The sequence below is a fragment of the Callithrix jacchus genome, chromosome 1 (assembly GCF_049354715.1).
Source record: "Callithrix jacchus isolate 240 chromosome 1, calJac240_pri, whole genome shotgun sequence".
Taxonomy (NCBI): Eukaryota; Metazoa; Chordata; class Mammalia; order Primates; family Cebidae; genus Callithrix; species Callithrix jacchus.
In genome coordinates this window covers 159601595-159614573 of record NC_133502.1, presented here as the reverse complement: position 1 = coordinate 159614573, position 12979 = coordinate 159601595, and the positions used below count along the sequence as shown (strand labels likewise).

The window sequence follows — 12979 nt, the reverse complement described above, 5'->3', positions numbered from 1 at the left end:
AGCTGGGATTACAGGTATGTGCCACCACACCCAGCTAATTTTTTGTATTTTTAGTAGAGAGGAGTTTTCACTATGTTAGCCAGCCTGGTCTTGAACTCCTAGTCTCAAGTGATCCACCCGCCTCGGCCTCCCAAAGTACTGGGATTACAGGCGCGAGCTACTGCACCCCACCCGAAATGTGATGATCACTCTGAAAAGTCAAATAGTTTTGGTTCTTATCCAGCCTGGCATTGCTTTTCCTGTGTTTCTCCATGTTTGCATTAGAATGCCCCTTGCTTATTTCACATTGTGGCCTTATCAGGATTTGCACACAGTTCTTAGTCTTTGCATTTATAGATGCTCTAAGTTTACTCTCAGTACAGAATTTTGATGCACTACAATTTGTCCAGTAACATGTTCACCATATACTTGATGTTAACATTTGAGTAGGCACTAGCCTGTTTGCTAGGTCTAAGGTTCTGTTACTAGAGTGCCTTATCCTGTTTTTAATTGTCTCGTCTGGCTCTCTGTTCTCCAGTACTCTATGGCAGCATTTCTGAACACTGGCTACCCATTAGAATCACTTGGGTGAGGTTTTACTTATTTATTTATTTTTTTGAGGAGTCTTGCTCTGTCGCCTAGGCTGGAGTGCAATGGCACGATCTCAGCTCACTGCAACCTCTGCCTCCCGCATTCAAGTGATTCTCATGTCTCGGCCTCCTGAGTAGCTGGGATTACAGGCATGTGCCAATATGCCTTTCTAATTTTTGTATTTTTAGTAGAGACAGGGTTTTACCATTTTGCCCAGGCTGGTCTTGAACACCTGACCTCAGGTGACCCATGCACCTTGGCCTCCCAAAGTGCTGGGATTGTAGGAGTGAGCCACTGCACCAGGCCGGGGGGAGATTTTAAAACATATAGATGCCCATATCCCATCCAAGACTAATCGGAATCTCTGGGAGTGAGACTTGAGGATCGATATATTTTTATTTTTTTTCACAAAAGCACTTTTTATTTGAGGCAAAGAGAAGTCTTGCTGAAAGGATTACAGTCCAAGCAGTCAAAACTCAGCTGTTAGTGGCACCATTTTGACTTGGCAGATTTTGCTTCTCTTTGGTCAGAAAGGGTATTCGGGTTGTACTTTCCCCAGTGGGGCAAAGAGAAGGGCAAAGCAAACTGGAAGAGACTTCTACTCTATGGGCAGGCCTCGTGAGATCCAACATCAAGCCAGACACGCTCTCGCTGGCCACTCTATAAGCTGCTGTCCCACTGCTGAATGACACAGGCTATACTACATTTGCAAGGAAAAAAATGAGGCAGGAAACACAGGTATAGGTCACTCAGGGATGAGCAGGCATCCACAGCTTCAAAACTCTTCATGGAAGGGGTAATCCTTGTGGGAGACAGCGCTCACCAAGGCACAGACCTTCTAGTTCCTGTTGTAGCCGAGTAAGGTGGTCATATCCTCGCTGCTCAGTTCAAAGTCAAAGACCTTAAAGTTCTCAGCAATGCGTTCTGGTGTCACAGACTTGGGGATCACCACCAAGTTCCTCTGCATGGGGAACCGGATCAGCACCTGAGCTGTGGTTTTATTGTACTTGTCTGCGATCGCCTTGATCCTGGGATCCTCCAGGAGGGAAGGGTCCTCGGGCTTGGCCCAGGGCCTGTCGGGAGAGCCTAGGGGGCTGTAGGCGGTCACCACAATGCCTTTGGACTGGCAGTACTGGATTAACTTCTCCTGAGTGAGGTATGGGTGGCACTCAATCTGGTTAACTGCAGGCTTATACTTTAAGCCAGGTTTGTTTAAGATCCTCTCCACCTGGAGATGGTTGAAGTTGGAGATGCCAATAGCTTTTACCAGCCCTTCATCCACCAGTTCTTCCATGGCCGCCCACGTGTCCAGAATGTTGGTGTCACTGGGAATCACGTTGCCTGACTCATCCAATGGGAAAAATTCCTTCCCAGGCTTAAAGCCAGTTGGCCAGTGAATAAGGTAGAGGTCCAGGTAGTCCAGCTTCAGGTCGCTGAGCGTCTTCAGGCAGGCTCCTTTCACCAGGCCCTTCTCATGGTACGTGCACCACAGCTTGCTGACTATGAACAGCTCCTCACGCTTCAACTCCTGCTCCTTGAGCTTCTCCTGAATGGCTACCCCCACCTCATTCTCATTGTGGTACACGTGGGCACAGTTGATGTGGCGGTACCCAACGTCGATGGCCACCTTCACAGCCTCGGTCACTTGGCCTGGAGGGGACTTCCAGGTGCCCAGCCCGAGGATGGGCATCTTGGAGCCGTTGTAGAGCACAAGGTGGCCCGCCATTGCTGCTGCGCTCCCCAGACCCCCGCCCAGAACCGTTGGATTGATATATTTTTAAAGCTCTCTAGTGATTCTAATATGTGGACTGGCTTCAGAAATTTTACTCTAGGGTTAAAAGGGGGAAGATTTTTATGCAGTTTCTTTTGGTAGCAATTCACCCCCTTGTTGAATGCCAAAAGTAAATTAATCATTTGGTTCTTCAGCACAGCAATACTTCCAGCATAACTCTACTAAACATCTCCCTAGAAGCAGTAGTTCATGAAGGCATTACATGTCCAATATTAAGTAGGCTGGTAGCTAGCATTAAGTATAGGATAGACTTCAAGAATTGAGCTTCTGATTTTAGTTGTGTGTAAGTTGACATTCATGGAATAGGCAGATGGGATAGATGACTGTCTTTCATCAATGTTAAGTTGGAAAGGGACTGATAAATTTTCTTTTCATTCTGGGGCTATAATTTCTATGATGAATTTAGATCTACAGGGTTTCTGAGATAGTTTTCTATTTCTTTAATTCTTGCATGTAGGAATTTGAAGGTGCTACAAATTTCTATTCCAATTTCTCTAATTCTTGCATGTAGGAATTTGAAGGTGCTACACGGCCCCTATTCAGGGGCTATAATTTCTATGATGAATTTAGATCTACAGGGTTTCTGAGATATGTTTTCTATTTCTCTAATTCTTGCATGTAGGAATTTGAAGGTGCTACATCACCTGCTATCTTCATGCACAGTGATAGGTTGAAGCCTTGGGAGTGAGTTGCTTTCTGGAATAATGCTTGATCACATTGTCCTGTAGGGGAGGCTAGTTTAAGGTGGAATATCTCTTTTTCATAGCTGTTGTATATGGGGCCAGAGGCCAAACTCTGACGGATAGTGCTTTATTTGAGACCAAGATGCATGTCCAAGACAGGTCATAAAAGCAAAAAAATGGGCATGAGGCTAGATTTAGAAGCTTTAAGCTCAGCTTTGAGCCCAACTCTGAGATTAATAGAGGTTGATGAACTAGGAATAATGAGAGGTTCACAGATCTGAATGAGTAAATGTGAAGTGATTTTAAAGAATTCTTAAGATAGAAGTCAGTGATTTTAACTAATTTTTCATATTTTCATGCTGAGTATCTCTAGAGGGAAACATTATTTACTGATGGCTGAGACAGCTGAACACAAAATAAACATTCCCAGGGCTATTTTGTTTGAAATGTTTGGTACATCCCAGAGGTATTGATATTGCTTATACAAAAATCAATTTTGTCTCTGCCTCAGTTGTCATCCATTTCAAATTAATAGTAAAAATAGTAATGTTTTTATGAAGTTTACTAAGGCATAATTTATAACTCTGGTCAATATAAATCTATTAATTCCTTCAATTTTTCATTCAGCAAACACTTACTGGTTGCTGCTATGATTTGGATATAGTTTGCTTGGCCCCACCAAGTCCTTTTTTATTTTTTTTTGAGACAGAGTCTCAGTCTGCTACCTAGGCTGGAGTGCAGTGGCGCTATTTTGGCTCACTGCAACCTCTGCCTCCTGGGTTCAAGTGATTCTCCTGCCTCAGCCTCCTGAGTAGCGAGATTACAGGTACCCACCACTATGCCCAGCTAATTTTTGGATTTTTAGTAGAGATAGGGTTTCACCATGTTGGTCAGGCTGGTCTTGAACGACTGACCTCATGATCTGCCCACCTCTGCCTCCCAAAGTGCTGGGATTATAGGTATGAACCACCATGCCGGCCAGCCCCACCAAGTCTTATGTTGAAATTTGATCCCTAATGTTGGAGGCAGGGCCTGGTGGGAGGTGTTTGGGTCATATGGGTGGATCTCTCATGAAAGACTTAGTGTCTTCCTTAAGGTAATGAATGAGTTCTTGATCTATTAGTTCCTGAGAAAGTTTCCTCAGGAGCTGGTTGTTAGAAAGAGCCTGGCATCTTCCTCCTCTCTCTTGCCTCCTTTCTCAGCAGGTGATCTCAGCACACCAGTTCCCCTTCTTCTGCCATCAATGGAAGCAGTCTGAGGCCCTTGCCAGATGCAGATGTCAGTGCTGTGCTGCTTGCACGGCCTGCAGAACTCTGAGCCAAATAAACCTCTTTTCTTTATCAATTTCCCAGCCTCAGGTAGTCCTTTATAACAACACAAACTAACTAAAACAGATGTTTACCATGTGCTAGACCTATGATACAATACTTACAGAATCCGTTTCTGATACTTAAAAAGTTTTTAGAGATATAATTAATATTTCATAAAATCCACCCATTTAAACTGTACAATAGATGCATTTGCTATTCTGGAAATTTGCCTATAGATTTTTCTAGTCTGGACATTTGACATAAATGTAATCACATGATAAGTGGTCTTTTGTCTGGTTTCTTTCACTTAGCATAATGTTTTCAAAGTTCATTCACATTGTAGCAGGTACCAGTACTTCATTACTTTTTATTGCAAATAATATTCTACTCTATGGATTGATCACATTTTATTTATCTAGCATCAGCTGATAGACATTAGGATTATTTCTGTTTTTGCCTATTATGAATAATGTTGCTATGAACATTTGTATACAAGTTTCTCTTGAGTATATGCCTAAGAGTGGAACTGCTGGATCATAGGGTAACTCTATGTTAAGAAACTACCAAACTGTTTTTAAAGTGACTGCCTCTCTTTCCCTTCCTACCAGCAATGTATGACAGTTCTAATTTCTCCACACTCTTGCCAACACTTGAGTGTTGTGCCAGACACTGTCTTTTTGACATTCTTGATTTTACAAGTTTAATGAGATGTGTATGGTGTTTACAATTCTTTGGATTTTCTTAATAGTATATAACAGTACAGAAAATTGTCTAGTTTGAAATTATGCTCTTTCAATGCAATATTTTATCTGATAAAGTTTTAGTATTTAGACAAATAAAATGCAATATGAGAATCCTTTCAGCAAAATAAGGTAGACTGTGTGAGACATATCAACTGTAAATGAACTCTATGAATGAAAATTACTTTGTACGGGACCGTGAAACCCCTGGCACAGGACGCTCTCAGCCTTTTGAGAACTGGGGCTGTGTGGTGAAGCTGGAGCCAGATCCTGGTGGTTGTTCTCCTGATCACTATGGGAGAATACAAGGGACCAACACAACCTCTCAAAAGGCTTCTTCTTGGAAAATGAAAAGTATGATTGGCAGGAGTGAGGAAAAACATCAAGATTGAGAGCAGGACTGGCTCCCTATTCTAAGACTGAATAATGACCTCTGGATTAGGACATGAAAACAAGAGAGCTCTGTATTGCTACTGTTGGCTCTAATGGGCATGCTCTGTCCTAGGCCAGTAATCTTTAACTGCAGGTAATAGCTGGAGGAAGGAATGGGAGATAAATCTGCTGACCTCAGCAAGCTGTTTGATGTCACCCTGCCCAACAATGCACTGATAGCAGAGTTCGAATCCTACCAGCTTTTCACCCTTTCCAACTCTGGCTGCCCTCAAATGCAAGCCCTTCTTGTCATCAAATCATTTCCATACTTGCCTGCATTCTTGTATCATCCTATAGTGCTCTTCCTTGACATAGATCCACCCTACTCTCCTCCTTCCATGCTAAACACACTCTGTTATCTCTTTATTTCTTTTCTTTTCTATTTTTTTTTTTGAGATGGAGTCTTGCTTTTTCACCAGGCTGGAGTGCAGTGGCACTATCTCAGCTCACTGCAACCTCCATCTCCTGGATTCAAGCAATTCCCTTGCCTCAGCCTCCTGAGTAGCTGGGACTACAGGGACACGCCACCACGCCCAGCTAATTTTTGTATTTTAGTAGAGACGGGGTTTCACCATGGCCAGGATGGTCTTGATCTTCTGACCTCATGATCCACCTGCCGTGGCCTCCCAAAGTGCTGGGATTACAGGCGTGAGCCACTACGTCCAGCCCTTTTATTTCTTTTCTGGATGATCTTTTCACCTCCTGCCTTAACAGAAATGATGCTCTCATTCAAGGAGCAACCCTTTCCCGTGTAGCCTTCTCAAGAAGCTGCTCTTTCATCCAAGTCTCAGCTGCTACTGAGATCAACATCCTCCCTGATCCCATTGCATTTAAAACCCACTGCTCTTCCAGTTGCATGGGAAAATGACCTTCTTGTGAAATTCATTCTATTCAGGTAAACCATTTTCTAAGTTCAGATCATGCATGTCATCCATGACTGAGTCCTATGACCAAATTCATGGACTACTCTGGTAGTCGGGCTGGTCTTCTCTCCATCCAGACGCCTTGTATCATCTGAGCAAATACCATATTCATGGGACAATATCCCAAGACCCTATCCTCACAGTTCTTTGACATTTTAAACTTGAATGAGTCTCAACCACCCATTTTCAGGGATATACCTTAGCTTCATCATCATACCAAAATCTCTTTTTTTAAATTGCATTTTAGGTTTTGGGGTACATGTGAAGAACAGACAAGATTGTTGCTTAGGTACACACATGGCAGTGTGATATGCTGCACCAAAATCTCTGAAATCTTATTTATTTTATTTTTAGAGATTTGTTCTTGCTATGTTGCCCAAGAACTCCTGGGCTCATGAGATCCTCCTGCTGCAGCCTCCAGAGCAGCTGAAACTACAAGCATGAGCCATCACGTCCTTAAATCTTATGTCCTAATAGCTTACTCTTTGCTGTGATCTATTCATCCTGCTCTCTGCCTTCCTTGTTCTATGCTTGTTCTTTGGCCTCATTCTGGATCTGTTTTCTCTAAACTGAAAATGTTTAAGAGTGAGAAACAAGTGAAGCTTTGGTTATATTTTGCTGGGTTAATACCCACAATTATTGTTCATTAGCTGTTTATTTTTACCGTCTCTTATTTATTTGGAGTTCTTCTTTGAGTATTTTATTTATTTTTTTAGGAAACATCATTTTGGGGTCTTTGCATACCTGAAAATGCTTTTGTTACTTTCACATGTATTGTGTTGCCCATACAGATTTCTTTTACTGTCTTTTCTTAAAAAAACTCAGAAAAGCATTGCTGCATACCATTTACTATTGTGGACTAGTATCTGGGGCCAGACTGAGCTTTCTTTGTACTCTAGTGGACTGTGATAGTTATTTTTTTCCCTACCCAGTTCTTCTGGTTGCTTAGGGAAAATCTACATGGTTCTGTTGAGCCTGTCAATAATGATGCCATGTGGACCCCCACCCCACCCTGCACTCCCACAGGGTGTGCACATAATGCAGGCCGATCAATCAAAGCACTGCAATCACTGGAGATACTGACTGCTTCTTGGATGGAATCTGACTCAGCTGGGGCCAGCCAGAATCTTCCCTGGGGTTGATGAAAGGAGTTGGAGAAATAATTATTTCTGCTGGGTTTGGTAATTGAGGGAATGTAAATCTGCAGTTACTAATAGCTATGTTGAGAGAGGGAATGGGGAGAGCAAGAGTGAAATGAGAGAGAGAGGGAGAATATGGAGAATATGAACATGGATATGAAGGTAAGTAGAGGCACACAAAACTGAGAAATGGAAAGAGAAAGACAGCCCTGAAGATATCATTTGAAGCCTAGATTCAGCTGACTCTGAAGCAAAATTCATCCTAGACTTCCCAGAGATTCAGCTGACTCTGAAGCAAAATTCATCCTAGACTTCCCAGAGATTCAGCTGACTCTGAAGCAAAATTCATCCTAGACTTCCCAGAGATTCAGCTGACTCTGAAGCAAAATTCATCCTAGACTTCCCAGAGATTCAGCTGACTCTGAAGCAAAATTCATCCTAGACTTCCCAGATTACATGAACCAAAACATTTCCTTTTTTCTGAGACAGAGTCTTGCTCTGTTGCCCAGTCTGGAGTGCAGCGACATGATCTCGGCTCACTGCAAACTCCACCTCCTGGGTTCAAGCAATTCTCCTGCCTTAACCTCCTGAGTAGCTGGGATTACAGGTGTGTACCACCACGCCCAGCTAATTTTTCAAATCAAAGCTAATTTGAGTTGAGTTTCTTTCACTTGCAGCTGAATGATTTTTTTTTGAAGTTTAAAAATAAAAAAATTATTTTAGGCTGGGTGCAGTGGGTCACGCCTGTAATTCACACACTTTGGGAGGCTGAGGCAGGCAGATCGCTTGAGCTCAGGAGTTCAAGGCCAGCCTGGGCAACATAGCAAAACCCCATCTCTACAAAAAATACAAAAATTAGCTGGATGTAGTGGCATGTGCCTGTAGTCCCAGCTACTTAGGAAGTTGACATATGAGGATCACCTTAGCCCAGGGAGGTCAAGACTGCAGTAAGCCGTGATCACACCACTGCACTCCAGCCTGGATGACAGAGTGAGAAGGTGTACAAAAACAAAATTTCTTTTAGAGATGGGGTCTTGCTGTGTTTCCCAGGCTGGCCTTAAACTTTTGGGCTCAAGCAATCACTCCCACTCCAGCCTCCTGAGTAGCTGGGACTACAGGTATGTGCCACCAGGACCAGCATGCTGAAGAATTTTGACCAGCAGTGTTTTAGTCAATTTGGGCTGCTGTAATAAAATACCACAGACCAGGTGACTTATAAACAACAGAAATTTATTTCTCACAGTTCTAATGGCTGGGAAGCCTGAGATCAAGGTGCTGGCAACTTCGGAGATATCTGTTGAGGGCACATTTCCTGATTCATAGAAGGTGCCTTCTTGCTGTATCTTTATGTAGTGGAAGGGATGAGCTAGTTTTCTGGGGTCTCTATTATAAAGGCACTAATCCCAATCATGAACACTCTGCCCTCATGACCTGCTCACCCCCAAAGGCCCTGTCTCCTAATACTATCACCCTAGGAGTTAGAATTTCAACATATGAATTTTGGGAAGACACAAACATTTAAACCATAGCAAGTAGTAATGATTCCACTTTTTTCCCTTTGAGTAGTTGTAGAATTCTTCTCCTGACTAAATTTTAAAACATCTGCAGAGTATGGTTAAGTTATCTCCTCAGCAGATTTGCCTGAATTGGTAGAATCAGAATCACAAAAGTTGTTTTCTGTTATGTCTCTGAATACTGCTTGTGTTCTATTTGTTCTTTTCTCCAAATATTGAACTTCTTAATACCAGTGATCATATTTGTCACCTTTGTTAGTTCATGCCCACGCTGCTATGAAGAAATACCTGAGACTGGGTAATTTATAAAGAAAAGAGGTTTAATTGACTTACAGTTCTGCATGTCTTGGGAGGTCTCAGGAAACTTTCAGTCATGGCAGAAGGGGAAGCAACACATCCTTTACATGGCAGCAAGAGAGAGAAGAATGAGAACTGAGTCAAGGGGGAAGCCCTTTATAAAACCATCAACTCTTGTGAAAATGTACTATCATGAGAATAGCATGGGAGAAACCATCCCCATGATTTTGTTACCTCCCACTGGGTCCCTCCCACTACAGGTGGGGATTCTGGGATTACAATTCAAGATGAGATTTAGGTGTGGACACAAAGCCAAACCATATTATCACCGTTCTTGACATTTCGTCCTCTTGATTTTTTCCTCTGTAGTCTGAGAAACCTTCCAAAGTTTGTCCTCCATTTTACTGATTTGATTTTCTATGTTATATATTTGGTCTTGATACATGGGAAGCATGGGAGCTACAGTTCAAGATGAGATTTGGATGGGAACACAGCCAAATCATATCCACACTCAGGGCCCAGAATATTTTTTCTAGACAAAGGGGAAGTAAGAGGAAGAGGAAAATGGCTCCAAGTGGCTGTTTCTCATTTTTTCCCCTTAACTCCCATCTCTAAATCTCTGTCTCTCCAAGGGATATAATGTTTCCCTCCAATTTCTTCCATTTTATGCCATCCATTGCACAATTATTTCAGGAAAAACCCACAGTGGTATGTGGGTTTAGTAGTTGTTAAGGTTGAAACATTCCCCTGGATTTTACATAATTATTTTTGTTGAATAATTTTTTTTTAAATTACAGTCTCTTTTAGGGAGGGATGATTTGTATATATGTATTTATGTCACAGAATCACCCAGAAATGTCTTTGTTTTTTTTTTACATAAAAATATTTTTGTGGCTCCAAATCTTCAGCACCTTGCTATTCTTATTTCTAATAGTCCAGCAGTGTCTTCCCCCCTCACCCCATCCTTTCCCTCTATGCTCTGACTGCTCCTTGGCATTTTGGACCACTCCAGAACATTAAGTGCCTTTTTCCATTTCTTTTGTGCATCTCAGTGGCCACAGCAGGTTCAGAGCTTCAGCACAACTGTGGAGAAGGTCAGAGAATGCTAATGGGACATTTAGCAGCAAGTGTTCCTTCTTGACTTTTTGTTGAAAATAAAATTGAATTGACAGGAAGAGAAAGTGCAATTCTAACTTAATGTAGAAGCAGTCTTAAGTTAGGGCTTTTAGATTAGTCATTGATAGATAGAATTAAAGATATGGTTTCACAAGAATAATATCCTCACTCTAAGAATGGCCTTTTGAGTGAGTGGTGAATCATTATGATGTGAATCACCAGAAATATCCTACTGAATACTTCTTCTGTAACACATTAGAGAGATTTGGAATGGGCCTAGCAAATATGCAGCAAAATGTGTACATTAGAATTATGTTGAAATTTGAACTGAGAATAAATGGATAACTTGGGGATATATAAAATACAATTATAATTCAAAAGACATTTTATCCACCTTCTCATGGAAATCTGGTTCCCTGTAAGTACAGTATTATGTACTCTTGCTTTCCCCCTTAGGCAATGTGAGAAAGTGAAAAGGTCGGGTGATTTGTACTTAGAAGCTCTAAGTACAAGTCCTGGATCTCACATTTACTGGCTATATGAATTCAGATAAATCACTTGATTCCTGACTCCAGTTTTATCATCCACAGAATGATGATGGTAGAATACTTCACAGAGTTATTGGAAGTATCATATAGCAGGATGTAGTTGGCAAATTGCAAAGAATTTTATATAAGTACATACTATTTTGTGAACTGCTCTTTTTTTTTTGAGATGGAGTCTGTTGTCACCTGGGCTGAAGTGCAATGACATATTCTCAGCTCACTGCAGCCTTTTTATGCAACAAAGCTACAGTACACTTTTCAAGTGGATGTATGCCATTCCATTCCATTATATAAATAATTCCAAATTTAAGTTATTTCATATATATGAGAAGCACATATATATAAATTATTATAAATACCACTGCAATAAACAGCCTTGTAGATAATCCTTTGCTCATATACATTATTGTTATTATTTTTTTCTTTTTTGAGATAAAGTCTCACTTTGTCACCCAGGCTGGAGTGCAGTGGCATGATCTTGGCTCACTGCAACCATCACCTTCCGGGTTAAAGTGATTCTCCTGTCTCAGTCTCCAGAGTATCTGGGATTACAGGCACCTGCCACCCCACTCAGCTAATTTTTTATATTTTTTGTAGAAACAGTGTTTCACTGTATTGGTCAGGCTGGTCTCAAATGCCAGACCTCAAGGTGACCTGCTCACCTTGGCCTCCCTAAGTGCTGGGATTACAGGTGTGAGCCACCACATCTGGCCTCATTATTATTTTTTAAAGAAGATATTAGTTGACCTTGAACATTCCTGTGGCTCTACGACATGCAGAAGTTAGTTAAGCCCTTATCTGATTCCTAAGTATTCACGATCTAATGCTAACTCTGCCTTCTACTTTTGATTGGTTATGTTACAATCTCTTTTAGTTCAGAAAACATGCCTATTCACCACTTTATCTTCAGCATGTCGGTGATTGAACAAATGACTCCATTAATTGTTGCTATTTTTTTATCATAATTTTTCTCACTAGAAAAACTTCTTATGTTGTATGTTCTGTTCATTTACAGTCATGTGTTACTTAATGATGCGGATATGTTCTAAGAAATGTGTCGTTAGGTGATTTTGTCATTGTGCTAACATCATAGAGTGAACTGTCTGAGAAAGAAAAAAACTTTTAATTTAGGAGTGTGACCCCCTTTAGTGATCAGGCCCAGAGAGGCACTGAAATGCAGCAGCTGTCATGTCTTATTCCCCCTTGAGGTAAATAATAACCTCCTGAAGTCACTTGTTCTGTGGGCTCTGGACTAACTTACTCCAAGGTGCCATAACATGCAATATGCTGGACCCCATAACTTTTACCCTGTAGTTCGACCGATCACTAACCCATGTTATTTCTGTAAACCAGGGAGAATTCCTGTAAAACAACTTTCTCTCAGCCCACTCCTTTTCCCCTTTGCCTTTAAAAACTGGCTTGCCAACCTGGCGAAACCCCATCTCTGCTAAAAACACAAAAATTTGCCAGGTGTGGTGGATCACACCTGTAATCCCAGCAACTACTCAGGAGGCCGAGGCAGGAGAATCACTTGAACCTGGGAGTCAGAGGTAGCAGTGAGCCGAGATTGTGCCATTGCCCTCCAGCCTGGGCAACAGAGAGAGACTCTGTCTCAAAAAACAAAAACAAAAAGAAACAAACAAAAAACTGTGCTTGTAGCAAAGGCTGAAGGGAGCACTTTCCAGGGCAGCTTGGAAGTGTGTCCCAGGCTATGGTCCTTGACCTTGGCCCAGATAAACTCTTTATATTAATTTTGCCTTCTTTTCTTTCTTTAGGTCAACACTATACCAACCTAGATGAGATAGTCTACTACACACCAAGACTAAATGGTATAGCCTATTGCTCCTAGGCTACAAAATGGTACAGCATGTTACTATACTGAATACAGTAGGCAATAGTAACATGATGGTAAGTATTT

The 12979-nt window shown here is 41.6% G+C and overlaps 1 pseudogene across 1 annotated transcript; it reads right to left on the bottom strand.

Moving 5' to 3' along the window:
* Positions 1 to 962: 962 nt before the first annotated feature.
* Positions 963 to 2332, bottom strand: LOC100414705 (aldo-keto reductase family 1 member B1 pseudogene; annotated as a pseudogene). Its single transcript, XR_013535871.1, has one exon. The product of XR_013535871.1 is annotated as an aldo-keto reductase family 1 member B1 pseudogene (transcript).
* Positions 2333 to 12979: the final 10647 nt, after the last annotated feature.